The sequence below is a fragment of the Pleurodeles waltl genome, chromosome 2_2, assembly GCF_031143425.1.
Source record: "Pleurodeles waltl isolate 20211129_DDA chromosome 2_2, aPleWal1.hap1.20221129, whole genome shotgun sequence".
NCBI lineage: Eukaryota > Metazoa > Chordata > Amphibia > Caudata > Salamandridae > Pleurodeles > Pleurodeles waltl.
In genome coordinates this window covers 462,583,232-462,611,095 of record NC_090439.1, presented here as the reverse complement: position 1 = coordinate 462,611,095, position 27,864 = coordinate 462,583,232, and positions in this window count along the sequence as shown.

The window sequence follows — 27,864 nt, the reverse complement described above, 5'->3', positions numbered from 1 at the left end:
CTCTTCCCCTGGGGATTGTTTGTGACCCCTTTCTTTTGGTCACCCCCTGTGGAAGTCTTGGTCACCCTAGTCTTGACCCAATGGTCCGCCTTCTTTCCCAATTCTTGGGGAGAAATTGGTCCTAGGTCTACCAGATGCTGATGCAGTTTATCACTGAAACAATTACTTAACAGGTGTTCTTTCACAAATAAATTGTACAGCCCATCATAATCATTTACACCACTGCCTTGAATCCAACCATCCAGTGTTTTCACTGAGTAGTCAACAAAATCAACCCAGGACTGGCTCGAGGATTTTTGAGCCCCCCTGAACCTAATTCTTTACTCCTCAGTGGAGAATCCAAAACCCTCAAACAGGGTAGCCTTCATGAGGTCATAGGATTCTGCATCTTTTCCAGAGAGTGTGAGGAGTCTATCCCTACACTTTCCAGTGAACATTTCCCAAAGGAGAGCACCCCAGTGAGATCTGTTTACCTTTCTGGTTGCACAAGCCCTCTCAAAAGCTGTGAACCATTTGGTGATGTCATCACCATCTTCATATTTAGTTACAATCCCTTCAGGGATTTTCAACATGTCAGGAGAATCTCTGACCCTATTTATGTTGCTGCCACCATTGATGGGACCAAAACCCATCTCTTGTCTTTCCCTTTCTATGGCTAGGAGCTGTCTCTCTTAAGCCAATCTTTTGACCATCCTGGTTAACAGTAGGTCATCTTCACTGAGGCTATCCTCAGTAATCCCAGAGGTGCTGGACCCTCCTGTGAGAGAAGCAGCATCTCTGACTATCACATTTGGAGTCAGGGTTTGAGGGACCCTGGCCTCCCTAACTAGGACTGGAGGTGGGACTGGAGGTGGGACTTCCTCCCCATCACTAGCTTCCTCCTCTGTGAGGTCATCCTCAGAGGGGTTGTTCTTGGCAAACTCTGCCAAAAGCTCCTGGAGCTGTATTTTGGTAGGGTTTGAACCAGTTCTAATCTTTTTTGTTTTGCAGAGAGACCTTAACTCTTTCATCCTAAGATTCAGGTAAGGGGTGATGTCGAGTTCCAACACATTCTCTTCTGCATTAGACATTATGGGGGTCATTACAACCCTGGCGGTCGGTGTTAAAGCGGCGGTAAGACCGCCAACAGGCCGGCGGACAAAAAAGGGAATTATGACTGTGGCGGAAACCGCCAACAAAGACAGCCACTTTAACACTCCGACCGCCACGGCGTTACAGACAAGCAGCACGGCGGTCACCGCCAACAGACAGGCGGGAGACAATGTACCGCCCACAGTATCACAACTCGCCAATCCGCCACCTTTTCCGGGGCGGATTCACCGTGGATAAAAACACTGCGGAAACAGCTTTTGCAATGGGAAAACGCTCACCTTAACACATCCCACGAGGAAGGAGGACACCATGGAGCCAGAATTATAAATCCTCCCTGCCCTTGTCTTCCTACTCATCTACGAACACCAGCGCCTGTGGCGGCGAAGACAACGGTGAGTACTGCACCTATGACATAGGGGAGGGGGGAGGGGGGAGGCAAAAGTCAGGGGGACACACACGCAACACCCCCACCCCCACCCTCGCACATTACAACACACACACTAATGCATTTCCAAACATCACAGTAACAACCCACAACCCCCCCGGAAGAATGCAAAGACAAAAGGAAATGAGTTCAACCATTGTAATGTATCAAAATACATGTACCAAATACATACAGATAGATATAAACACATTCAAAAGTATATACATTACGAGAAGTAGTGCAGATATGCACATCTCAAAGTCCGTGCACCACTGGGCCAAAAATGCATGGGCGAGGCCCACACAAGATACCTGTCCACAAACGGAGAGAACACTGCTGGGGCATCAGAGAGAAATACAACAGGCACCTCAGGGGGAAGGGAAGGGGGGGGCACCTCAGCCGGATAACAGCACCACGCCACATCCACGACGGGGCTCCATGCCCATTGATGTATCCTGGGCAGTGCAAAGCCACAGTCTCTCCAGTCTCTACAGTGGGTGGGTTGCCCACTGCATTATCCTGGGGAGTGCAAAGCCACAGTCTCTCAAGTCTCTACAGTGGTTGGTTTGCCCACTGCATTATCCTGGGGAGTGCAAAGCCACAATCTCTCAAGTCTCCACAGTGGTTGGTTTGCCCACTGCATTATCCTGGGGAGTGCAAAGCCACAGTCTCTCAAGTCTCTACAGTGGTTGGTTTGCCCACTGCATTATCCTGGGGAGTGCAAAGCCACAGTCTCTCAACTCTCTACAGTGGGTGGGTTGCCCACTGGTGCATCCTGGGGACTGCAAAGCCACAGTCTCTCAACTGTCTACAGTGGGTGGTTTGCCCACTGCATTATCCTGGGGAGTGCAAAGCCACAGTCTGTCAAGTCTCTACAGTGGTTGGTTTGCCCACTGCATTATCCTGGGGAGTGCAAAGCCACAGTCTTTCAAGTCTCTACAGTGGTTGGTTTGCCCACTGCATTATCCTGGGGAGTTCAAAGCCACAGTCTCTCAACTCTCTACAGTGGGTGGGTTGCCCACTGCTGCATCCTGGGGAGTGCAAAGCCACAGTCTCTCAACTCTCTACAGTGGGTGGGTTGCCCACTGCATTATCCTGGGGAGTGCAAAGCCACAGTCTCTCAGGTGGATAACAGCCTCCACTGGTTCTGGAGGGGGACTGGTGCCCAGAGTGCTTCATCTTGTTAAGGACAGAGGTAGTGGATGGATCTCTCCACTGGTTCTGGAGGGGGAATGGTGCCTAGACTGGATTAGGCTCCTCGTGACAGTTCCTGTCCCGTCACTGTCCCAGCTGTACATGGGATAACGATGCTTGATGTGGTGGTCTTTTCCTTCTGCAGCGGTGCTCTGCCCTGTTCAGCGGTGCTCTGCCCTGTTCAGCGGTGCTCTGCCCTGTTCAGCGGTGCTTTGCCATGGCGGTCTCTGGCCTGTTCAGCGGTGCTCTGCCCTGTTCAGCAGTGCTTTGCCATGGCGGTCTCTGGGCTGTTCAGCGGTGCTTTGCCATGGCGGTCTCTGGGCTGTTCAGCTGTGCTTTGCCATGGCGGTCTCTGGGCTGTTCAGCTGTGCTTTGCCCTGTTCAGCAGTGCTTTGCCATGGCGGTATCTGACCTGTGCATTGGTGTGTGGCATGACGGTCCCTCATTGCCCAGCGGGGCTGTGGCAGCCGGGGCCCTCCTGGGCACTGACTCCGGCGGTGGCGGGGGTCTCCTGACCAGTGACGATACTTGTACCCTCCTGGGCACAGACTCTGGCGGTGGAGGTGGTCTCCTGACCAGTGACGATACTTGTGCCCTCCTGGGCAATTACTCCGGCGGTGGTCTCCTGACCAGCGACGATACTTGTGCCCTCCTGGGCACTGACTCCGGCGGTGGTCTCCTGACCAGCGACGATACTTGTGCCCTCCTGGGCACTGACTCCGGTGGTGGGTCGTCTCCTGACCAGTGACAATACATGTGCCCTCCTGGGCAATGACTCCGGCGGTGGTCTCCTGACCAGTGACGATACTTGTGCCCTCCTGGGCAATGACTCCGGCGGTGGCGGTGGTCTCCTGACCAGTGACAACGGTGCTGGCGGTGGTGTCACGGCCGCCGGGAACGATGCTGCCCTTCTCCGCCGTGCTGCTCACACCAGGCTGTGCAGACTTCTTCGGGCCCTTCCCCACCTTTGGAGGAGTCACAGCTGACTCTGCAATCCCCCTGGGACCCTTGTGAGTAGTTTTGCCTCCAGGAGTCTTCACCCGGTCCCGTCGGCCACTTTCCAACTTGAGATGCTTTACAGGGGGTGGACTGGCAGTGCCTTCGCTCCGTGTCACACTGCCTGCCCTGGTGGCCGGTGCACTCCACACACCTGTAACTCGCACCACTGGTACTGGAGTCTTTTTGGCTGAGGCGCTACGACTGATGAATTGGAGGGGTGGGGGCAAAGAAGTCAACGTTACAAAGGGACAGTTTCTGACGAACACTGGGATGGGTGGCTGGAGGGGTTCTGGGAGTGGAGGAAGAGGAGGTGGTTGTAGGAGGTGTCACTTTAGGTGTTTTGGGTGCAGGTGCAGGTACTGGAGGCTGTCGTGAGGTGGATGGATGTTGGGTGTGTGGGTGCCCTCATTTGTGTACTTTGGGAGGGGGCGTCACAGACACACTGGGAGAGGACACAGGGGACGTGTAAATGGGAGTGGGGGTGGTGAGTGCAGGTGAGCGGGGTGTGGTGCTGGGTGTTCTGGTGCGAGTCCTAGTGCCTGTAGATGTAGTGCATGCAGGTGAGAGTATAGATGATACTGGGAGGGAGGAGGGAGACGACGAGGAGGGGGACACAGTGGAGGCAGTGGATGTTGTTGTGTCTGCATGTGGGTGATGCTTGTGTGAGTGCCTGTGGGTTGTGTGGTGCCTGTTTGCCTGAGCTACTTTTGGGTGTTGAGGTGTATGCATGCTTGTCTGATGGTGTGCTTGGGACAGGCTGGGGTACAGGGGATTGGGTCTGGGTGGGGGAAGTTGGAAGGGGGAGGCTAGAGACAGGGACAATGGCTGCCATCAGTGCAGAGGCCAGAGATTGCAGGGTTCGATGATGGGCAGCCTGACCAGAATGAATGCCCTCCAGGAATGCATTAGTGTGTTGCAACTCCCTTTCTACACCCTGGATGGCATTCACAATGGTAGACAGCCCAACAGTGAGTGACCTGAGGAGGTCAATGGCCTCCTCACTGAGGGCAGCAGGGGTGACTGGGGCAGGGCCTGAGGTGCCTGGGGCGAAGGTGATGCCCACCCTCCTGGGTGAGCGGGCACGGGGCGAACGCTGAGGGGCTGCTGGGAGGGCGGTGCTGGTAGGGGGAGGTGGCGGCTGTACCTGTAGAAGTGGGGGGCACAGATGGTGCAGCCACCACAAGGGAGCTCCCATCGGCGGACGAGTTCGTGTCGCTGGTTGGTGATCCGGTGACCGACGTGAAGCTCCCCTCGCCCTCCGTCCCACTGGTGCATTCTGAGTCCGTGGTGTGGCCATCCATGGCCATGCGGGATGCAGCTCCCTCGTGCCCCGGTGCCACTGTACGTCCGCCTGATGATGCTGATGCACAAAAGAACAGGGAGAGCAGAAAAAGGGGTAGGGGACGACAGAAGAAAGACAGGTTGAGTGCATGGCTTACCACTACCGTTGGCGGACAATACAGACACAGCAGCCCCCTGCACTACGCCGTGTTCTTGGCCTCTACAGATGCAAATGCTGGGATATGGCCTACATGGCTATGGTGGACATCTGCACACATGGATGCCACAGGCTTATGTATACCTGTACTTGGCCCACTACTGAGGTGGGGTGGAGTGCCACATGCCCTGCATTACGGAGGGGCCTAGCCTATGTATTTCTGCCTGGCCTAGGTACACCCACAGCCCTCCTCCCCCACCCAGACCCCTCAACTGCGCGCCAAGTCCCCAGAATGAGAATGTACTCACCCCCGTGTGTCTGCTGTGATGCCCTCAAGCGCCCATCCAACTCCGGGTAGGCCACCGCCAGGATCCGGAACATCAGGCAGGTCATGGTGCAACGGGCACCCCTCCCACATTGGGAGGCCATCCCCAGCTGAGCCTCCGCCGTTTTCTTGCTCCAGCGGCGAATGTCCTCCCATCTTTTCCGGCAGTGGGTGCCCCGTCTGTGGTGGACCCCCAGGATCCGGACTTCCTTGGCAATGGCACGCCAAATGTCCTTCTTCTGGTGGGCGCTGACCTACATGACATGCACAAGGGAAGAAGAGAAGTCATTCCCAACTGCACCGCCGATGTGAGTGGCCCCCATCCCTACCCTTGCCATGTGGCACATGCATTCATCTTCCCTGAACTCTGCCCCCTTCCCTCTTACAACCAGCCATCTCCACCCAGGCATAGCCCATACAACGTGCTCCCTGTGTACTTACCTGTTGGTCTGGAGGACCGTAGAGTAGCGTGTACTGGGGGAGGACCCCGTCTACTAGCTTCTCCAACTCCTGAGCAGTGAAGGCAGGGGCCCTTTCCCCAGACGCAGCAGCCATTGTCTTTTGCAGACCGAGGTCACAGCAGCACTTGCAGTGTAGGTCCTCTCCTGTCGAAGATCAGGTATCGAGTGATTGAACAGATAGAAAATGGTGGTCACGTCCGCGGCGGTGACGTCTGCGGCAGTGAGTATCATCACCGCCGGTGCACTTCGTCATTGGCTCCTGGGACCCATAGGGTCCAATGTTAACCAATGCAGCATTGCGCCGCGGTCTACCACCGCCTACCGCGGCGGGGTACAACGCCAGCGCAGTGACCTCACATTCCCATTGTCCCAGTTTAGAGGTCAGGCAGCTGCCATTTCAGGGGCCCACATGGCTTCATTTACTACTGCGTCACACATAGCTAGGCCTACACTCAACACACATACAGGAAGGGTTTTGTGTTTGGTGTCGTGTTCTATGTATCTGTGGGTACAAACCTGGGAATTTGTTGACTCTGTGGTCGCTGTTGTCCTTCCTAGGCACCGTCAGCTGGGACAATTGAGAAGATGGCGGAATCCTCCGGTGTACCGACCGCTGGTGGACCTGTTGACAATGGAGGAGCGACAGTTAATCGTCACCTACAGGTTTGACCGTGCCACTATCCAGGAACTATGTACCCAGTTGGAGCCAGACCTGATGTCACCAATCCGCCATCCCACTGGAATCCCCCCTGACGTGCAGGTGCTGTCAGTGCTCCATTTCCTTGCTAGTGGGTCTTTTCAGACAACAGTGTCATGGCATCAGGGATGTCCCAGCCTATGTTTTCCAACATGTTGTCCAGAGTGTTGTCTGCCCTGCTGAAACACGTAAGGAGATACATCGTTTTCCCAGAGGTGGAGGATTTGCCCACAGTGAAAGGTGACTTCTATGCCCTTGGACATATCCCCAACGTCATAGGTGCTATTGATGGGACCCATGTAGCTCTGGTCCCCCCCCCACAGGAGTGAACAGGTGTACAGGAACCGGAAGAGTTATCATTCGCTGAATGTATAGATGGTCTGTTTGTAAGACCAGTACATCTCCCAGGTAAATGCTATGTTCCCTGGCTCTGTGCATGACGCCTACATCCTGGGGAATAGCAGCATCCCTTATGTGATGGGCCAACTCCAGAGGCACCGGGTGTGGCTATTAGGGGACTCTGGTTACCCCAACCTGTCATGGCTACTGACCCCAGTGAGGAATCCCAGGACCAGGGCAGAGGAACGCTACAATGAGGCCCATGGGCGGACTAGGAGGGTGATCGAACGCACCTTCGGCCTCCTGAAGGCCAGGTTCAGGTGCCTCCATATGACAGGTGGTTCCCTATTCTACTCACCGAAGAAGGTGTGCCAGATCATCATCGCCTGCTCGATGCTTCACAATCTTGCTTTGCGACGCCAGGTGCCTTTTCTGCAGGAGGATGGTCCAGATGGCGGTGTTGTGGCAGCTGTGGAGCCTGTGGAGCCTGTGGACAGTGATGAGGAGGAAGCTAAGGAAGAAGACATAGACAACAGGGAGTCAGTCATACAGCAATATTTCCAGTGACACACAGGTGAGAAATACTTTTTTTCACATTACATTCACTTTCACACTTCTACCTCAATCCTGTCTGTTATTTAATTGCAGTATTTGGTCACTGAGTTGTACCTTTCCATTACGGTTTCACAGGTGTAGTTACCAACGTGTGTCATCTGCTTGCATCCTTCATGGACTTGTGATGTGTGACATAGGTATGTTGGCTTTACAATTGGGAACGCATTTTGACACTGTCATTGATAATACAAATTGACCAAATCACAGACTGACTCCAGATTGTTTTGTGGTTCAAGGGTGTTTATTTAAGTGCTCAAAAATGTATTTGTGTGGGTTGTAATATGGTGATGGGGGACGGTGGAGGAATGTCCATGGCAGAGTCCAGTCTATTGGTCACACAGGTGCACTGCCCATATGGGCATAGGAAGTGGAGCTGGGGCAGTTAAAGTATGGACAGGGTAACAAAGTGGGACAGTGGGAGGACAATCAGGGTGGTCTCATTTCCTGGCAGGGGTCTTACCATCTTGCTCTGTCCTGTTCCTGGATCTCAGGGCCCGCTTGCGTGGTGGTTGTCCGTCTGCAGGGGGTGGGGTGCTGGTTTGGTAGTCCTGTGGCGGGGCGTCCTGTCCACTAGAGCCAGTGGAGGTGGTGGCCAGTTCATCGTCCATGCTAGTGTCAGGGGCCCCTTGGAGTGCCACGGTGTCCCTCATGGTTTTTTGTATGTCCTTCAGCACCCCTACGATGGTGCCCAGGGCGGCGCTGATGGTCCTGAGCTCCTCCCTGAACCCCAAATACTGCTCCTCCTGCAGGTGCTGGGTCTCCTGAAACTTGGCCAGGACCGTTGCCATCGTCTCCTGGAAGTGGTGGTATGCTCCCATGATAGAGGAGAGGGCCTTGTGGAGGGTGGGTTCCCTTGGTCTGTCCGCCCCCTGTCGCACAGCAGCCCTCCCAGTTCCCCTGTGTTCCTGTGCCTCCGTCCCCTGGACCGTGTGCCCACTACCACTGCCCCCAGGTCCCTGTTGTTGTTGGGGTGGTGGGTTCTCCTGGGTTTCCTGTAGTGGTGGACACACCGCTGATTGACGTGTCCTGGGTACGGAGTTATGGGCCCGCTGGGTGGGTGCTCTACTGGTGTTACCAGAGGGGGGAAGGTCGTTGTTGGGCTGTGCCTGTACAAGGGGAACCGACTGTCCCGAGGCCCACGATGGTCCGGGCTGGTCATCAGGATCCAGTAGGGCAGAGCTGCTGTCATCACTGTGGGCCTCTTCTGTGGGTGGAGTGGAGATGTCTGGACACTCCTGTGTGGTGACGTTCCTTAGTGGTCCTGCAGGGATATAAGAGCATGATTATTGCATGTGTGTGTAATGGTGTGCAATGGGTGGGTGTTTGTGTACCCCAGTGCAAGCATTCCTGTGTGTGGGTTTGTGTGATGATGGTTAGGGGGTTGTTATGGGTATGAGCAGTGAGCATGCTTTAATGAGGGGTGACCATGCTTAGTTGTGTCATGCAGGGCTTGGTGTTGGGATGTGTGGTTTGTGTTATTAGTACATATGTGAGGATTTGGAGTTATAGGGGAGGGTGTGAGGGTGGGGGTGTGAGATAGCATGCAGGTAGGGTGGGGGATATGATAGTTAAGATTTGACTTACCAGTGTCCCTTCCTCCACCGACTCCTCCGAGGTGCTCTGGATGCATGATGGTCAAGACTTGCTCCTCCCATGTTGTTAGTTGTGGGGGAGGAGGTGGGGGTCCGCAGCCAGTCCGCTGAACCGCAATGTTGTGCCTGGAGACCACTGAACGCACCTTCCCCCGTAGGTCGTTCTACATCTTCCTGATGTCCTCCCGATTTCTTGGATGCTGTCCCACTGCGTTGACCCTGTCGACTATTCTGCGCCATCGCTCCATCTTCCTGGCTATGGATGTGTGCTGCACCTGTGAGCCAAATAGCTGTGGCTCTACCCGTAGGATTTCCTCCATCATGACCCTGAGCTTCTCCTCGGAAAACCGGGGGTGTCTTAGGCGTGACATGGGGTGGTTTGGGTGATGTGTGGGGTGGTGTCAGTGTTGATGTGTGTGGTGTATTGTGCGTGGAAGTTGTGTGGGTGATGGTGTTGAGTGCCTGTGGATGCTTTGTAGTTGTTTGTAGTGTCTCTCTCTGGGCTTCGTTCGGGATTTTGGTCGAAGGGGTTTGTGGGTGATGTGGGTGGGTGTTTTATATTGTGTTGGGTGTGTGGGAGTGGTGTGTGTATGTGTATCAGGTGTGTGTATTTTGAATTTTCCAATGTGGCAGTGTTTTGGAGATGTGTGTGTATTTTGACCGCGGCGGTGTATACCGCCAATGGAATACCACATTGGAAAGACCGCTGCGTGGATTCGTGGGTCGTAATAGCATGGGCGTGTTTCTGTTGGCGTGGAGGTGGAGGTTTTGTTTTCGCCAGTTTTCCACTAACCTTTGGTGTGGCGGACTTGTGTGGGTGTCTGAATTTCGGCGGTTTCCGAGATGTGTGTCATAATAGCTGTGGCGGAATTCCGCGGCCGCGGCGGTGTATTGGCAGTCTTTTGCACGGCGGTAAGCGGCTTTTACCGCCAATGTTGTAATGACCCCCTATGTTTCTAAAAGTTGGAATACTTTTTAAGAATCTTAAACTATCTCTAGAACTTAATTCAAACTTTTACAAAACTTTTAAACTCTAAAAGAAATGCTAACAGGGACTAACACAAGGCCCTAGCAGGACTTTAAAAAATTTAGAAAAATGGCTCAAATTTCAAAAATAATTTTCTAATGGCAATTTTTGGAATTTAGTTATATGATCAGGTATTGGCTGAGTAGTCCAGCAAATGCAAAGTCTTGTACCCCACCGCTGATCCACCAATGTAGGAAGTTGGCTCTGTATGCACTATTTCAAAGTAAGGAATAGTATGCACAGAGTCCCAGGGTTCCCCTTAGAAGTAAGATAGTGGCAAAAAGAGATAATTCTAATGCTCTATTTTGTGGTAGTGTGGTCGAGCAGTAGGCTTATCAGAGGGTAGTGTTAAGCATTTGTTGTACACACACAGGCAATAAATGAGGAACACACACTCAGAGACAATTCCAGGCCAATAGGTTTTTGTATAGAAAAATATTTTTTCTTAGTTTATTTGAAGAACCACAGGTTCAATATTTACAAGTAATGCTTTAAATGAAAGGTACTTCACTTAGGAACTTTAGGAACTTTGAATTAGCAAAATAGCATATACAGTTTTCACATAAATTACATATAGCTATTTTAAAACTAGACACTGCAATTTTCAACAGTTCCTGGGGGAGGTAAGTGTTTGTTAGTTTTTGCAGGTAAGTAAACCACCTACGGGGTTCAAAGTTGAGTCCAAGGTAGCCCACCATTGGGGGTTCAGAGCAACCCCAAAGTTACCACACCAGCAGCTCAGGACCAGTCAGGTGCAGAGGTCAAAGTGTTGCCCAAAACGCATAGGCTTCAATGGAGAAGGGGGTGCCCCGGTTCCAGTCTGCCAGCAGGTAAGTACCCGCGTCTTCGGAGGGCAGACCAGGGGGGTTGTGTAGGGCACCGGGGGGGACACAAGTCCACACAGAAAGTACACCCTCAGCGGCACGGGGGCGGCCGGGTGCAGTGTGCAAACAAGCGTCGGGTTCGCAATAGGATTCAATGGGAGACCAAGGGGTCTCTTCAGCGATGCAGGCAGGCAAGGGGGGGGGGCTCCTCAGGGTAGCCACCACCTGGGCAAGGGAGAGGGCCACCTGGGGGTCGCTCCTGCACTGGAGGTCGGATCCTTCAGGTCCTGGGGGCTGCGGATGCAGTGCCTTTACCAGGTGTCGGGTCTTTGAAGCAGGCAGTCGCGGTCAGGGGGAGCCTCGGGATTCCCTCTGCAGACGTCGCTGTGGGGACAGGGGGGGTCAACTCTGGCTACTCACGGTCTTACAGTCACCGGGGAGTCCTCCCTGTGGTGTTTGTTCTCCACAAGCCGAGCCGGGGGCGTCGGGTGCAGAGTGCAAAGTCTCACGCTTCCGGCGAGAAACGTGTGTTGGTTCAAAGTTGCTTCTTTGTTGCAAAGTTGCAGTCTTTGTGGAACAGAGCCGCTGTCCTTGGGAGTTCTTGGTCCTTCTAGATGCTGGGCAGTCCTCTGAGGCTTCAGAGGTCGCTGGTCCCTGTGGAACACGTCGCTGGAGCAGTGTCTTTAGAAGTGGGGAGACAGGCCGGTAGAGCTGGGGCCAAAGCAGTTGGTGTCTCCGTCTTCTCTGCAGGGTTTTTCAGCTCAGCAGTCCTTCTTCATCTTAGGTTGCAGGAATCTATCTTACTGTGTTCTGGGAGCTCATAAATACAGAATTTAGGGGTGTGTTTAGGTCTGGGAGGGCAGTAGCCAATGGCTACTGTCCTTGAGGGTGGCTACACCCTCTTTGTGCCTCCTCCCTGAGGGGAGGGGAGCACATTCCTATCCCTATTGGGGGAATCCTCCATCTGCAAGATGGAGGATTTCTAAAAGTCAGAGTCACCTCAGCTCAGGACACCTTAGGGGCTGTCCTGACTGGCCAGTGACTCCTCCTTGTTTTGTCTCATTATCTCCTCCGGCCTTGCCGCCAAAAGTGGGGCGTGGCCGGAGGGGGCGGGCAACTCCACTAGCTGGAGTGCCCTAGGGTGCTGTAACAAAGGGGGTGAGCCTTTGAGGCTCACCGCCAGGTGTTACAGTTCCTGCAGGGGGAGGTGAGAAGCACCTCCACCCAGTACAGGCTTTGTTACTAGCCACAGAGTGACAAAGGCACTCTCCCCTTGTGGCCAGCAACATGCCTGGTGTGTGGCAGGCTGCTAAAACTAGTCAGCCTACACGGGTAGTCGGTTAAGGTTTCAGGGGGCACCTCTAAGGTACCCTCTGGGGTGTAAGTTACAATAAAATGCACACTGGCATCAGTGTGCATTTATTGTGCTGAGAAGTTTGATACCAAACTTCACAGTTTTCAGTGTAGCCACTATGGTGCTGTGGAGTTCGTGCATGACAGACTCCCAGACCATATACTCTTATGGCTACCCTGCACTTACAATGTCTAAGGTTTTGCTTAGACACTGTAGGGGCATAGTGCTCATGCACTTATGCCCTCACCTATGGTATAGTGCACCCTGCCTTAGGGCTGTAAGGCCTGCTAGAGGGGTGACTGACCTATCCCTTCAGGCAGTGTGATGTTGGCATGGCACCCTGAGGGGAGTGCCATGTCGACTTAGTCTTTTTATCCCCACTAGCACACACAAGCTGGCAAGCAGTGTGTCTGTGCTGAGTGAGGGGTTCCCAGGGTGGCATAAGATATGCTGCAGCCCTTAGAGACCTTCCCTGGCATCAGGGCCCTTGGTACCAGGGGTACCAGTTACAAGGGACTTACCTGGATGCCAGGGGGTGCCAATTGTGGAAACAAAAGTACAGGTTAGGGAAAGAACACTGGTGCTGGGGCCTGATTAGCAGGCCTCAGCACACTTTCAAATCATAACTTGGCATCAGCAAAGGCAAAAAGTCAGGGGTTAACCATGCCAAGGAGGCATTTCCTTACACACACATCCTAAACCCAAGCCCTGCTTGCAACACCAAAGCATGGAAACCCATCACCAAGGCATGGCCACTGCACATACCCATACACCCCCCTAAACCATTATCACACAAGGTCCCACTCAAGAATGCAAGCACTGGGGTACAGGGTCACTCACCCATTGCACACCATGGCACATACAGATGCAATAATCATGCCTTTACACCCCTGCAGGACCGCTACCCAACGTCACCGGACAGGAGGGTCCAGACATGTCCACTCCACCCACAGAAGAGGCCCACAGTGATGACAGCAGCTCTGTCCAACTGGATCTAGATGACCTGCCCGGCCCATCTGGGACCTCGGGACAGTCGGTTCCCCTCACACTGGCACAGGCCACTACAGAGCTTCCCCCCTCCTGAAACACCAGCACAGCACCCACCCAGCAGGCCCATACCTCTGTCCCCAGGACACGTCAAGCATCAGTGTGTCCACCACTACAGGGAACCCAAGCTAACCCACCACCCCAACAACACCAGCGACCTGGGGGCAGTGGTAGTGGGCACACAGTTCAGGGAACAGAGGCCCAGGAACACAGGGGAACTGGGAGGGCTGCTGTGCGACAGGGGGAGGACAGGCCCAGGGAACCCACTCTCCACGAGGCCCTCTCCAACATTATGGGAGCCTACCACCATTCCCAGGAGACGATGGCAACGGTACTGGCCAAGTTTCAGGAGACCCAGCGGCTGCAGGAGGAACAGTATTTGGGCTTCAGGGAGGAACTCAAATCCACCAATTCAACCCTGGGCACCATTGTAGGGGTGCTGAAGGAACTCGTCAACACCAGGAGGGACACTGTGGCACAACAAGGGGTCCCTGACACTAGCCTGGACGATGAACTGCCCACCACCTCCGCCGGCGCTAGTGGACAGGAGGCACCGCCACAGGACCACAACACCAGCACCCCACCCCCTGCAGATAGAGAACCACCCCGCAAACGGTCCCTGAGATTCAGGACAAAGACAGAGAACAATGACAAGACCCCCGCCAAGAAATGAGACCACCCTGAATGTCATCCTTCTATCCCACTTTGTCACCCTGTCCATACTCAAACTACCCTAGCTCCACTTCCTATGCCCCTTTGGACAATGTACCTGTGAGACTAATAGACTGGACTCTGCCATGGACATTCCTCCACCATCACCCCTGACCAATTTACAACCCCCTCCACTATTTTGCACTTAAATAAACACCCTTAAATCACAAAACAATCTGGAGTCAGTCTGTGCTTTTGAAAATGTGTATTTGCAATAACTGTGGAAAAATGCCATATCCAATGTATTGTCAACATACCTATGTCACACAGCTCTAGTCCATGCGGAAACAAAGCAGATGTCACACAGTGGGACCCACATCTGTGAAATCGAAAGGGAAAGTGACAAATCAGGGTCCATACACTGGGTGAAGGTGAGAGACAGATGAGAGGTAGAACAAGGGTATCAGATGTAAGAGGCAGTGTTGTCTTCTTACCTGTGTCTCACTGGCAGTATTGATGAATCACCGTGTTCCTGTTGTCTATGTCCTCTTCTTCTTCTGCTTCCTCGTCTTCACTGTCCACAGGCTCCACAGCTGCCACAACACCTCCATCTGGACCATCCTCCTGCAGAAAAGGCACCTGTCGTCGCAAAGCCAAGTTGTGAAGCATACAGCAGGCCACGATGATCTGGCACACCTTCTTTGGTGAGTAGAATTGGGAACCACCTGTCATATGGAGGCACCTGAACCTGGCCTTCAGGAGGCCGAAGGTCCTTTCTATAATCCTCCTAGTTCGCCCATGGGCCTCATTGTAGTGTTCCTCTGCCCTTGTCCTGGGATTCCTCACTGGGGTCAGTAGCCATGACAGGTTGTGGTACCCAGAGTCACCTGCAAATGTCGAGGGACAACTTTTAGACACACACTAACTCTTAGGGACATCCCCAGACCAAGACACCTAGTCACACTGGATTGGGTCCATGTCCTCACCTAATAGCCACACACGGTGCTTCTGTAGTTGCCCCATCACAAAAGGGATGCTGCTATTCCGCAGAATGTAAGCGTCATGCACTGAGCCAGGAAACTTGGCGTTCACATGGGAGATGTACTGGTCGGCAAAACACACCATCTGCACATTCATAGAATGGTAACTCTTCCGGTTTCTGTACACCTGTTCACTCCTGCGGAGGGGGGAGGAACCAATGCCACGTGTCCCATCAATGGCACCTATGATGTTGGGGATATGTCCCAGGGCATAGAAGTCATCTTTCACTGTAGGCAAATCCTCCACCTGAGGGAACACGATGTAGCTGCGCATGTGTTTCAGCAGGGCTGACAACACTCTGGACAACACGTTGGAGAACATAGGCTGTGACATCCCTGATGCAATGGCCACTGTTGTTTGAAAAGACCCACTTGCCAGGAAATGGAGTACTGACAGGACCTGCACTAGAGGGGGGATTCCTGTGGGATTGCGGATAGCTGACATCAGGTCTATCTCCAACTGGGCACACAGTTCCAGGATTGTGGTACGATCAAGTCTGTATGTGACAATTACATGTCGCTCCTCCACTGTCGACAGGTCCACCAGCGGTCTGTACACCGGAGGATGCCGCCATCTCCTCACCTGCCCCAGAGGACATGCTCTATGGAGGAGAACAGCGAGCAGAGAGTCAACCAACACTGAGGTACGTAAACACAACTTTATTGCATAATTTTTTAAAATCGATATATGCCTTTATTAGTGTTTATGCAAGGCCTAGATATGTGTGACGCAGTCAAAATTAATGCCATGTGGCCCCCTGAAATGGCGGCTGGTCAAGGGGATATAGTGTAACTGCACTGGCATTGTACACCGTCATGGGAGGCGGTCAAAGACCGCTGTGCAATCCTACATTGGTTAATATTGGACCCTATGGGTTCCAGGAGCCAATGACGATGTACACCGGCAGTGATGGTACGCACCGCCTCGGACGTCACCGCCATTTTCTGTCTGTTCACTCACTTGATACCTGATCTTCGACAGGAGAGGACCTACAATGCGGTTATATCTTCTCCTTTTCCCCTGTACTATTCGTGTAGGTCAACGCCCACCAGAAGAAGGATATTTGGCGTGCCATCGCCAAGGAAGTCCGGACCCTGGGGGTCCACCACAGATGGAGCACCCACTGCCGTAAAAGATGGGAGGACATTCGCCGCTGGAGCAAGAAGACGGCAGAGGCCCAGCTGGGGATGAACTCCCAACGTGGGAGGGGTGCCCATCGCACCATGACTCCTCTGATGTTCCAGATCCTGGCGGTGGCATATCCGGATTTGGATGGGCGCTTGAGGGCATCACAGCAGCCACAAGGGGGTGAGTACACTCTCATTCTGCTGATTCAGCGTGCATTGTAGGTGGGGGAGGTGGGCTGTGTGTTCCCCTAGGCCAGGGCGAGTTTAGTAGGCAAGGTCCCTTCTTAAAGCAGGCCATGTGGCACCCCACCCCACCTGTGTTCAGATGCAACTACACCTAGTCAGGCTCCTGTAACTTCCATGTGTGCAGCAATCGGGCATAGTCCTTGTACCCCATGTCCCTGTGATTAATTAGGGAATTCAGAGTGCACGGCGTAGTGCAGGGGGCTTCTGTGTCTGTAGTGTCCGCCAACTGTAGCGGTATTGCATGCACTGAACATGTCTTTCTTCTGTCTTCCCCCCCATTTTGTGGTCTCCCTGTTCTTGTGTGCATTAGCATCATCAGGCGGAGGAGCAGTGGCACCGGAGCAGGAGGGAGCTGCATCCCACATGGCCCTGGTGGGTGACCCAACAGAGTCAGAAGCCACCAGTGGGACGGAGAGCGAGGGGAGCTCCACAGCAGGGACAGGAGCTGAAACCAGCGACACGGACTCCTCCTCTGATGGGAGCTCCCTTGCGGTGGCGGGCCCCTCTGTGCCCCCCGCATCTACAGGTGCAGCTGCCGCCCTCCCTACCAGAACCACCCTCCCAGCAGCCCCTCAGCGTGTGCCCCGTGGCCGCTCACCCAGGAGGGTGGGCATCTCCTTCGCCTCAGGCACCTCAGCCCCTGCCCCCGTCAGTCCTGCTGCCCTCAGTGAAGAGGCCATTGACCTCCTCAGGTCCCTCACTGTTGGCCAGTCTACCATTTTGAACGCCATCCAGGGTGTAGAAAGGCAGCTGCAACAGACCAATGCATACCTGGAGGACATTCATTCTGGTCAGGCAGCCCAACAGCGAGCTTTTCAGACTCTGGCCTCAGCACTGATGGCAGCCATTGTCCCTGTGTCCAGCCTCCCCCCTGAAACTTCCTCCACCCAGACCCAAACACCTGTACCTCAACCTATCCCAAGCACACCATCAGACCAGCATGCACACACCTCAACACACAAGGGAAGCTCAGGCAAACATAAGCACCACACATCCCACAGGCACTCACGCAAGCATCATACCCATGCAGACATAGCAACATCCACTGCATCCACTGTGTCCCCCTCCTCCTCGTCTCCCTCCTCCCTCCCAGTCTCATCTCCACTCACACCTGCATGCACTACATCTTCAGCCACTACCTCCATCACCAGCACACCCACCCCCACACACCGCTCACTTGCACTCACCACCCCCACTACCATTCACAAATCCCCTGTGTCCTCTCCCAGTGTGTCTGTGAGCCCACCTCCCAAGGTACATAAACGCAGCCACACACCCACCCAACAGCCATCCACCTCAGCCCATGCACCTTCACCCAAAGTCAGCAAACGTACACCTCCTACAACCACTACCTCTTCCTCCACTCCCAAACCCCCTCCATCTACCTGTCCCAGTGTGTACAAAAAACTTTTCCTGTCCAACCTTGACCTCTTCCCCTCACCTCCCCCACCCCTTCAGTCCCCTGGGGCCCGCCTTTCCAGGTCCCAATCCAGCACCTCAGCCACAACATCTGCGGGAACAGTGGTGCCAATAGTAACCGGCTTCTGGAGTGCGCCAGGCAGCAGGGCAGCCAGTGTGCCAAGGAGCCAGACCACGGACAGTCCCCCACCCCAAAAGCACAAAAAGTTGGCCACTGCCCAGCGGGAGAGAGGCAAAACATCTACCACCAAAGCTTCTCCTAGGAGTACAGTTGGGAGTGTGGCTAAGGGGCACAGAAAAACATGCAAGTTGCCGAAAACCTGCACGGCGGACAACACCGCCATCGCAGAACAGGACACTGCCGCCACAAGCACCGCTGCCAAGGACACCGCCGCCACCAGCACCGCTGCCAAGGACACCGCCGCCACAAGCACCGCTGCCAAGGACACCGCCCCCACCAGCAACGCAGCCAATGACACCGCCGCCACCATCATCTCTGAACAGGACACCGCCGCCACCAGCACAGCTGAACAGGACACCGCCGCCACCAGCACCGCAGGCCAATGAGCGCCGACGCTACTGAGGCCACCACGAGCAGGATGAAGCACTCTGGGCACCAAGCCCCCTCCAGAACCAGTGGAGATTGACATCTACTACCTCAGTCCTTCGCAGGATGAAGCACTCTGGGCACCAAGCCCCCTCCGGAACCAGTGGAGAAAGGCATACACTACCTCAGTCCTTGGCAGGATGAAGCACTCTGGGCACCAAGCCCCCTCCAGAACCAGTGGAGACTGTTATCCACTTGTGAGACTGTGGCTTTGCACTCCCCAGGATGCAGCAGTGGGCAAACCACCCACCGTAAAGACTTGTGAGACAGTGGCTTTGCACTCCCCAGGATGCAGCAGTGGCCAAACCACCCACTGTAAAGACTTGTGAGACTGTGGCTTTGCACTCCCCAGGATGCAGCAGTGGGCAAACCACCCACTGTAAAGACTTGTGAGACTGTGGCTTTGCACTCCCCAGGCTGCAGCAGTGGGCAAACCACCCACTGGAATGACTTGTGAGACTGTGGCTTTGCACTCCCCAGGATGCAGCAGTGGGCAAACCACCCACTGTAAAGACTTGTGAGACTGTGGCTTTGCACTCCCCTGGATACATCAATGGGCATGGAGCCCCCTCGTAGATCTGGCGTCGTGCACTCATCCGGCTGAGGTGCCCCCCCCCTTCCGTTCCCCCTGAGGTGCCTGTTGTATTTCTATCTGATGCCCCTGCAGTGCTCTCTGTTTTGATCGGGTATTGAGTGTGGGCCTCGCCCATGCATTTTGGGCCCAGTGGTCCATGGACTTTAATGGTGGAATACCTTGGACTTGTATTCTTGGTGTATATATTTGTTTATAGTGTAAATATATAGATATATTTTTGATTACTGTATTTTAATAGATTACAAACGTTCAACTAATTTCCTTTTGTCCTTGCATTCTTCCAGGAGGGGTTGGGGGTTGTAAATGTTATGTATCAACATGTACTTGTGTGTGTGTTGTAGTGGGTGAGGGTGGTGGGGGGAGTGTTGCGTGTGTGTGTCACTCTTTTTCCCTCCCCCCCTCCCCTGTGTCGTAGGTGCAGTACTCACCGTGGTCTTCGCCGCCGTCTTTGATGTTCTTGGTAGAGGAGCAGGAAGACAAAGGCTAGGAGTATCTGGAGCTCGGGTTCCATGGTGTCCTGATTCCTCGTGGGGTGTATAGAGGTGAGCGTTTTCCCTTCCAAGTCCTGTTTCCGCCGTGTTTTTGTTCGCAGTGAATCCACCCCGGAAAAGGTGGCGGATTGGACTGTTGTAATACAGTGGGCGGAACCTTGTCTTCCGCCTGTCTGTTGGCGGTTACCGCCACGGTGTTTGGTTGTACTGCCGTGGCGGTCAGAGTGTTAAAGTGGCTGTCTATGTTGGCGGTTTCCGCCACGGTCGTAATTCCATTTTTTTTACCGCCGGCCTGTTGGCGGTTTTACCGCCGCTTTAACACCGACCGCCAGGGTTGTAATGACCACCAAAGTGCTGACGTGTTTTACCCGCCCAGTGATGGGCCCATCAACATCTATCAGAGTACAAGGTTTTAGAGTGCACTAAGCATAAAGGGCCTGATTACAACTTTGGAGGAGGTGTTAATCCGTCCCAAAAGTGACGGTAAAGTGACGGATATACCACCAGCCGTATTACGAGTTCCATAGGATATAATGGACTCGTAATACGGCTGGTGGTATATCCGTCACTTTACCGTCACTTTTTGGGACAGATTAACACCTCCTCCAAAGTTGTAATCAGGCCCTTAGTGCTTTGTTTACTCACCTTCCAGTGGTAAGTCCATTTACAGCTGCCAAAATACAAGGTATAACCTCACCTTAACATTATGAAGAGAGCAACAATGTTAGAAATGGGGGCTCTAGTTGGTAGTGGTTTGCACGCCACCTAAGTAGGAAACTTCACTCTAGTCGGGATAAGGGATGTCACAGAGCTCCCTGCTCACCCTCTTGGTAGCTTGGCATGAGCAGTCTGGCTTATTTTACACACACAGTAATCATACACACACAGTAACATAGTTTAAACACCACAAAAGTACTCCACACCAGTTTAGAAAAATAGCTAATATGTATCTGAATTAAACAAGACCACAACAACAAAAATCCAACATACACAAATAAAGATATCACTATTTAAAAGTGGAAATGAGTCTTAATCCATAGGAACCAATGACTGTATCTTTATAGCATAAAGTACCTGGGATAAGTCACAAACAAAGACAATGCACGTTGCAGGGAAGGGAAGGCATTGAAAAGCAAAGCACTGTGTTGGTTCCTTACTGCAAAGGGGAGGTGATATGTTGATTCTTTCCTCGCAGGAGAGACTATGCGTCAGTTCCTTACTGGCAGGGAAAGTGATGCATTGATTCTTTCCTTGCAGGAAACGTGATGTGTTGATTTCCAGACACGCAGCCTCGGTTTCTTACTGTGGTGCGGGGTCAAAGAGAAATTGACGCTCCAGGGACGATGCATAGAAAATCCAGACACGCTGTTTTGGAGGAGCCACAGTGAAACAGGCGCTGCATCGATTCTGCAACAGCGAGACGGGCGCTATGTCACTTCTTCAGATGCGGGACAGGCACTGTGTCAGTTTTTCTGACACGACACAGATGTCAGGACTCGAAGCAGAAGAGCCTAGGCCCTGGTAGATGAAGCCTTTGATGTCCCTGAGACTTTTAACAAGAGGCAAGCTTAGTTCGAGCCCTTGGAGAACCTTGGAAAGCAGGTAGTAGAGAGCAAATTCCAGTCTTTTCACTCCCAGGACAGAAGCAGCAGATCAGCACAACAAAGCAACAGGCAGAGTGGCAGTTCCCCCTAGGGTAACCAGCTCTTCTTGCTGGCAGAGTGTCCTCAGTTCAGAAGGGTTCTAACTTTGTGGGGTCAGAGGTCCAGTAATTATACCAAGTTCTGCCTTTGAAGTAGGCAAACTTCAAAGAAAAGTCTATGTAATACACAAAACCCTGCCTTTTCTGCCCTGGCCCTGCTTTTTGTAAGGAAAGGCGTAGCCTCCCTATTCAGGTGCAAATGTCAGCTCCTCCCACCACTCTAGCCCAGGCAGACACATCAGGATATGCAGGGCACACTTCAGCTTTGTGTGACTGTCTAAAGTGAATTCACAACCAGCCCAACTGTCATCCTGACCCAGATGTGTATTCCATAGCCAGGCAGAGGCACGAAATGGTTAACAAAGAAAATAGCCACTTTCTAAAAGTGGCATTTTTAAACTTGCAATTTAAAAAACAACTTCACCAAAAGATGTATTTTTAAATTGTGAGTTCAGAGACTCCAAACTCCACACCTCTATCTGCCCCCAATGGGGAATTACACTTGAAAGATATTTCAAGGCAATCCCCATGTTATCCTATGGGAGAGAGGCCTTGCAATAGTGAAAACGGACATTTAAAACACACATGTCCTACCGTTTAAATAAACTGCACCCTGCCCATGGGACTGCCTTGCACCTATGTTAGGGGTTACTTACATATAGTAAAAGGGAAGGTTTGGGCCTGGCAAGTGGGTGCACTTGCCACGCCGAACTGGCAGTTCAGAACTGCACACAAAGACACTGCAGTGGCAGGTCTGAGACATATTTACAGGGCTACTCCTGTGGCTGGCACAAATAGTGCTGCAGACCCACTAGTAGCATTTGACTTACAGCTCCAGGGCACACATGGTACACTATACTAGGGACTTATTAGCAAATCAGATATGCCAATCATGGATAAACCAATCACCAGTACCATTGAGACAGAGAGCACTTGCACTTTATCACCTGTCAGCAGTTGTAAAGTGCCCAAAGTCCTAAAGCCAGCAAAAACGAAATGCAGCACATAGTCAAAAACATGAGTTCAGAAGCAAAAAAGTTTGAGGCTAACCATGCAAAAAGGGCCATTTCCAACAAACAAAAATAAGTACTTTCAAGACTCAGAATCAATTTGATAATACACCCCACATAAAATCACAATATGTTTAAAATGGGGCCATTGGGCACATTAAAGGCAACCTACTTGTAACATTAAAGGCATAGATATAATGAGAACTTAGCCCCCAGTTGGTGTTTTACTTCTGGTCTTTAGATAAACTTTGAAAAGTGCTTAGGTGCTAATTACTTGGTGCTAGAGCCCTGCTAAGGTTTTTGTGAAAAAGGGGTACCAAAGGTCAGCATTCTGGCAACATAAAGAGCACAGTTACACAGTTCCATGTAAACGTCAGTAGATGCTGAGCCTAAGCTGGAGAGATACAAGCAATTAGCCCAGCCACAGCTTTATGGGCATTGTCTATCTGTGAATGTCATTTTCCTGTGCTTTAGCTCTTTGTTTCCAAGCTGCATAGATGTAAAAAGAAACAGCCAGAATGATATTTCTGTCATAAGATCTCATGCAAAAAGCCTAAGCCTCATTATGCTTTCTAATCCCAAACTTTATGAAGAGTGGGCGTAAATATTGCGTATTGAAGGAATAGTGTAAATTGACACAACAGGAGGACGTGGGATAATGTTTCATGAGCACCCAGAGAACACAAACGGTGATCTGTCCCCTCATCAGAATTTGATGTCCACCTTTTAATTACTGTGGCCACCGGCAATGTTTTCAATCGAAATTTCAAGTAAAGAGGTATATTTTCTGCTTGGTAAATATCATCAATAAAAGCAGCAGGGACCCGATCTTGGTTAAATGACACATAACGCTTTAAGAAAGAGCCTGCTTGAATGAACTTTACTTGATTAGTATGATCCCAATATGCCTTCATAGCCACATCAAGGATGTCCTTTGTGATTGTTTCGGGATGAAGCCAGAGATCTTTTAGGCCAATGTTAGCTAGGACATTTGACAGGTGAGCGAACCACAGTAACGTATGGAAATCTCCTAGCTTCATGTGAATCTGTATGATGCAAGGTCCCCCCTTGGACCATATGTGAATCCAGTATTTTAGTGGTGCCAGTGCAATGTAGTCCTCAATTTGTCCAATATCTAGGTCTAGTCCCAGGGCAGCCATTGGTGGTGCACGGCCGAAATGTAATAACCGTTGTATGACATTATTTTCAGTAATTTGCATTACTGGTATTTTCTTGTGTCCCCAGATCTCTGCGCCATATGAGCTTGCCGTCCTTGCTTTCATTTTGTTGACCAGCAATGCTGACCCCACTGAGAGATTACAGCAGGAGTTTGTGAATCCCAACACCCTTCTGGCTTGCTAGGCCAATATGGTATTGTTTTGGGGTAACTGCAAAGCCCACTGCAGATTACTGCAGATTTTCAGCAAGCAGATTACCATCCAAACGAATACCCAGATAGTCATATGTAGGTACTTGAGTCAAGGGTTTACTATAAGCCTTGAAAATGGCTTGCAGCCTCTGCTTTTGATTAAGGATCATATATTAAGTTTTTTCAACTTTGATAGCTAATCATCTAGTGACAGAAAGCCTCGAACCCTGCCAGCAAACGGTGCATCGATCTCTGTTCCGGCCAACAGCTCAGCATCATCTGCAAAAAGAAGTATTGGAATGAATTTGTTACTCAATTTGAGCACATCGAGGTTGAGATTTGTAAGAGTTTTTACAACATCATTTATGTAACAGTTAAAAAGAGTCAGTGCTAAGTCACAGACTTGTTTAATGCCTCACTGTATTGGGATCTTCATTGTATATTCACCTCTAGTGCTGTACCTCACCCTAGTAGTATTACCAGAGCATAGTGCAATTGGTAACTTCTGGATTGTTCTGGAATTCTCATATCCTTTAAAGTTTGCGACAGTATGGAACCGTCAAAGCTGTCAAAAGCTGTTTGAAGGTTGACAAATACCAGCTATAATGATGACTTTTTTGTGCAGGCGTATTTTGAGCAGATAAGATTTAGATAATACTTGGTCTACTGTGCTCTGGCCTCTCCTGAAGCCTGCTTGGTACGGGGAAATTAGATCCCTTTCTTTCAGCCACTGGTCCAACCGGGAGAGTAACAACATTCCACATATTTTACCCACGCCGTAAAGCAACGAAATGGGACAATAATTGCACACAGGGTCTCTGGAGCTTTTTTTGCGTAGAGGCATAATTATTGATTTTTCCATGATGAAGGAATTTCTTCTCGAAACCAAATGTTGTAGGAATGAGTCAGGATTGGTGACCATAGTGATGGGTGATTGTGATAAGACTTCTGAGGGGATTTTATCCGGACCGGCTGCCTTGTGTGTTTTTTGAGCCTGGATCACTTGGACTACTTCCTTTTCGCTAAATTCATGAATTTGCTCCAAAATTGAAGGATGACAAAGGAATGAGTTGGCTATTGTAGATATTGAATGGTCTGGAATGTGTTGTTTTGAGCCTTTGCACTCATTCATTTTTTACTTTGAATCAGGCTTTATGGTTGTGATATCTAATTTTGATTGTTACCCCAAGTCATCGCTTGATGTTGTACTAATAGATTGTTTGATCCACATACTGCAGTATCACCATCTCTCTGGTAAAGAGTGATAAAGTGATCTACCCAGAGTTGTGGACAAATGTTCAACTCCAGATTTATTGAAGCACCTTTAAAGCCCCATCTGAAGATATCCCAAAATGTTTTAGGTTTTCGTAAGGATAGTGCATCCAACAGACTTTGCTAGAGCTTATGCAAGTGATGCTTATTTTTAAATATTAATAACTTTTTATACCGCTTCCTGCTATTAAGAAATAGCTGTTTGTTGATATGAGACAGATGTTGGTTCTTGAAAGATAGTGAAAGATATTTTTAATTTCACACATTCCTCATCGAGCGTTGATCTTGCTCCTTTCCACAGTTGTCTGTACCAGCAGCGCCTCAAACTTTTGCGACTGCTGTAGTTGCTAAGTCCCCTCATATTCAGGTAAGGTTAAGGTTGTGGTATGTAATGCTGTCTATTTGTGACTCATGGTATGAATATGTGGATCACACTTGTCATCAATCGTAATAATGTAGTAATTTCCTGTTTGATTTTAAGGCAATTTTAGGGCAGCTTGCTTTTAAACTGGAGGCTGGTGCCAGAAAACCCATATTTGGATGCACCAAGACCAGAAGAAGTGAATCATGGTCAGTGATCGTGCCAGTCACTCCCATGTTGACAATAAGGTGCCATGCTTCAGTGTTTATTGCCATGTAATCAATCACACTTTGCCTGCTGCCAACTTGAACGGTGGATTTTGGAGGTTTATCTGTTGGAGTGCGACTGTTCAGTGGGTGCATACCTCCCTCCACTAGAGCTTTGAAGATTAATTCAACATTCTTTGTGCTCACACAAAGCTCTGTGGGTGGTGAAGGTATATTCCATGTACTGTCTTTATTGTTTATCATCTGACCATACATTAGGGGGTGCAATGTTATGTTCAAATCACCACAGACCAGTGTGCAGTTCTTTTTAGAGCGAGTAGGCCATGCGGGCACATTTTCGAATGGCGATTTTGCGTTTTTTTCAGTCTTTTCATCAGGAGATGTTATCTGACTTGACTATGGCACAGCCACCTGATGGAAAGTAGACAGTCATAATCTCAAATGATCATGCCTTGCTTCTTAAGTTAATATTTAGAATTTTCCTCTTTAATGTAGTGTAAGACATTTCAAGATTTTTAAGCAAAGACATTCTTATGCACGTAATCAAACCTCCTGTGGATCTTCCCTTTTGCTGTTTAATTGCAGGTAGATGATATGTTGACTAACTGTCTAGAGCAATGATATTGGTGGTCTGTGCTTCCTGCTAACAACAGAAGTCTTGTTGTGTTCAAAAGGTAAGCCATTCTGGACTTTTAGCCTGCTGTGTTCCAGCTCTCAATTTTTCGGTGCATCTTTCATCTAGTTCCCAGTTTAAGGATTTTTGGTTTATCCTACAGGCATTTTCCTTCTTGGTTGACCCATGTTGGTCTTAATAATGGCTGGAAAATGTAGCACTGTTGGTTTTGCATTGCATTATTTGCTATGTAAAACTTCAGCTCTACCAGGTTTACCCATTTGGGGAGCAGTTGACAAGAGCCAGATGCATCTTGTAATACTGAACCTGAATTTTGACTATACTTGAGATTGTTTCCATGAGCATTTTCACTTGCTTGTTGTAAAAAGTGTGTACAATTCCTTTTCTGGACTCTGTCAGAACCGAGAGTCTGTCAGCACCTCCCCTTGCAGAATCCCTTTGCCCTTCATCTCTGTTTGCTGAAACCCTTGGATTCTAAGAGGTATAATCCTCTTTTCCCTTGCACCTTTGAAATGCCTTGCTGAGACTTAAAGATTTTTCCCTTAACCCAGAGAAAAAGACTCTTGGCCAAGCTTCTGAAATGCTGACGCCTTCCCTTTTTACTGACCTTTGCTTACTCCTCTAGTTATTGACCTGTTGCCCGAGATTACCTTTTTTCCAAATTCTTTTTACCCTTTTTGTCTTTTGCCAGCAAGAATTTCACCCAGCACATCTTACTCCTTGATTGGCTAATCTGTAGGCTCTTCCCTTGCCCAGACAACCTGAACTTTGATGATTTGAACTGCTTTAATGCTCATTTAAACTGAGCAATGTTTGCTTTCAGTTCATCAGACAAGTCTATTGATGTTTTGCATCATATTTGTAGAGTGTCTCATTTTCTTAATTTTAGTTTCCTGATCCTGTTTCATCCCCTTGGTCAACCCTTCGTGATACTGTACCTTTATAACTTTCTCTTGAGAAATGTCTTCATGACTTTGAGCTTAAGCTTACTATAAAACCCCTTAACTATATTTCCAACTAGAGTTTTCCTTATATGGCCAAATTGTCATACTGTGTAATTGAATTGGTATGTACTGCAATCTGTTGCTTGGTTTTACACACCCTTATGTTGGGTCAAAAGCTTCATTTGCCTCATCCAGTGTTGATTCCTGCGAAGGAAGAAATGCTCCAGCGGGTGCTCCAGGTCTAGGAGGCGGTCCAGCCAGAAGAGTTGCGGTGTGGCGCAGAGTGGTACTGGAGCCTCATGGCTGGCAGTACCATTGGCAAATGATGATTTGCTTAGAAGGGCTAGATTTCCTATTGAGGGCGGGAATTTAGTGTGTAGTTTGAAAGCAAGTGTGGCATCGGGGGAAGATCACCAGGTGGTGCTGCAAGCATGGCACATTTTGGCAGATTGGCGTGATGACGTCATGGCCCAAAGCCTAGTAGGAGATGTAGTTCCCCCATGTGATGAAGTGCGGCCTGCATCGGACAAGGCAGGAAGTCAAGCACTGCTTGGCAGAGGATCTGTCACAGAACATAAGGCAAATACAGATGGCTTAGCAAAGAACACAGGGGCATTTAAGAGTGCTAGTGATGCACACGACAAACTCACTAGGGACAGTGTTGGCAAACAAGTGCATGCTGTGGTAGAGTGGCAGGATTTAAGGGGATCTGCACATATTTTAGAATCTGAGTGAGGATG